At 47.2% G+C, this 2,308-nt stretch overlaps 1 long non-coding RNA gene across 1 annotated transcript; it reads left to right on the top strand.

Moving 5' to 3' along the window:
- Nucleotides 1-319: 319 nt before the first annotated feature.
- Nucleotides 320-1,391, top strand: LOC309712880. The gene is made up of 3 exons (XR_014278440.1): nucleotides 320-425; nucleotides 558-649; nucleotides 1,276-1,391. It is a non-coding gene; the product is annotated as an uncharacterized lncRNA (long non-coding RNA).
- Nucleotides 1,392-2,308: the final 917 nt, after the last annotated feature.

The raw sequence follows: 2,308 nt of genomic DNA, 5'->3' as shown, positions 1-2,308 counted from the left end.
CGTTTTCGTTTGTAAACGCATCTTTTTCTCTCCGTTTTGGCCTTCCGTCCACACTGTGACAGCGTTTTGAAAAAGCTCTCCAAAGCGTATACATTTGACGCCGTTTTCGCGTAGCATTGTGGAAAGCGAACTGGAGCCTTTTTAAAAACAATGATACATTGTAGACTACGTCCACGCGTACACGGGTATTTCTGAAAACTGAGATTTTTCGTTTTTTTAAGAAATCCCATCCACACCTCAACACCAAAAATGAAGGAAAATGCTGCCAGGAGCATGCCAAAGCAACAGGTGGCGATATATTCCTAACCGTGTAGAAATGTTGGCCAATCAGATGTCTAGACGCCTGGGCGGGAAAGAGTAAACAAAGATGGCGGCGCAGAGAAGCAGAACTGAGTCCTATGTGTGGAGGGACAGTAACTGTCTGTGTATGTAAGGATTTAAACACTACAGAGAGTAAAATTAACAGTATTTTGTCTATGTCCGCCATTGTAGAAATTAATTTCACCGAAACAATAACTTGGCGCACACCTTTGACCCTGCGTTTTCCTTGTCCATAGTAAACGCAAAAACGGAGTTCTTGAAAATCTCCACCCAGGCAGGAATTTTTAAAATTTTCCCTTTTTTAGGAGCCGAAACGTGTGGACGAAAGGTACAAACGCATAGAAAAATCTACGTTTTCAAAAATACCCATACATGTGGACGTAGCCTAGTCAAGTGATGCAATCATGTGATAAATTGTGACAGCCCCGTGAAAGATTAATATCAGTTTGTACATGCTCCAGATAGCTTTTCTTCAAATTCTTTAATTCTCAATCGCTTTTGCAACTTTGTACTTTTGTATTACTTGCAGCAACAACTCCACCTCATTGTTAGTCCATTTAAAAAACTCGTCGTTTTTCCTCGACATTTTGCTGCGACGTTTCAAAGAGCCGGAAAGTAAATAAACGGCAGACAGAAATGAGGCAGGTCGAGTCACCTTGCGTTTCACGCATGCGCAGTACTGGAACGTAAGTGTTTGTTTCAATGTGGACGCACAACTCTGTGAAAACGGTAGTCTGGACACGGAGTGTTTTCAGACGAAAACGCCTTTTTCAAATTTATCCGGGCTAGTGTGACGTAAGATCACAGGCCGTTCCAATGACGTCACATATCACGACACTTCAAAGCACAAAGCCTGCGTTGTCACAGTAACGCATTCTGCGATAGGAGGTCATATATAGGAGTGAACTTGACTCTCACACAGCCTGAACTGTCTGCCTGTCCTCATGTCTGCAGTGCTGCTGTCTCCTGTCACCCTGCATGTTTCTAAGGTTAGTTTTCTCCATATTTATGTTCTTGTAGTTTTTGTCCTCTGGTTTTTGTCCTTGAGGTTTGAATATATATATATATATATGGCCAGAGGGTGCCTCTCAGCAGCTGCAGGACTGTTTTGACAGGACTAACTGGGATATCTTTGAACATCAGGACTTGGAAATGTTCACAGACGGTGTCCTCTGCTATATAAAACACTGCATAGACACTGTTACAGCAGTCAAACGGATCCGGGCTTATCCCAACCAAAAGCCCTGGATGACCCGGGAGGTCAGGCAGCTGCTGAAGGAGAGGAACATTGCGTTCAGGTCTGGCAACAGGGATTACTACACCACAGCCCGATCCAACCTGAAGAGAGGCATCAGAGAGGCAAAGGGGGACTATAGGAGGAGGATCGAGGACCATTTGAAGAGTAATACCAGCCGGCAGGTGTGGCAAGGCATCCAGCACCTAACCAACTATAAGATCAATCTCGGAGCTGCGGACGGTGACCTGGAGCTGGCAGAGGAGCTGAATATCTTCTTTGCCCGCTTTGAGACCAGGGTACCGGAGGTATTGGAGCCACAGCAGCAACACGCCACCCATAGCAGCACCACCCTCACCCTGGAAGAGCACGAGGTGAGGCGCATGCTGCAGGCTGTTAACCCGAGGAAGGCGGCGGGTCCTGATGGTGTGCCAGGTCGAATATTGAGGGATTGTGCAGGACAGCTGGCTGGGATCTTCACCAGGATTTTCAACAAATCCCTCGCACAGGCGACTGTCCCACTCTGCCTGAAGTCCTCCACCATAGTCCCCTTGCCTAAGAAGCCCCACATCACCGGCCTGAATGACTACAGACCGGTGGCACTCACCCCAGTGGTAATGAAATGCTTTGAGAAGCTGGTCCGCAGACACATCACAGCAGCCCTGCCCCGCAGCCTGGATCCACACCAGTTTGCCTACAGAGCAAACCGATCCACGGAAGACGCTGTAGCCACAGCACTCCATGCTGCATTAA

This window comes from Aulonocara stuartgranti (assembly GCF_965226115.1).
Source record: "Aulonocara stuartgranti genome assembly, chromosome: 8".
In the NCBI taxonomy this organism is placed as follows: domain Eukaryota; kingdom Metazoa; phylum Chordata; class Actinopteri; order Cichliformes; family Cichlidae; genus Aulonocara; species Aulonocara stuartgranti.
Note: the sequence above shows the minus strand (reverse complement) of the source record. Positions and strands in the feature narration are given on the sequence as shown.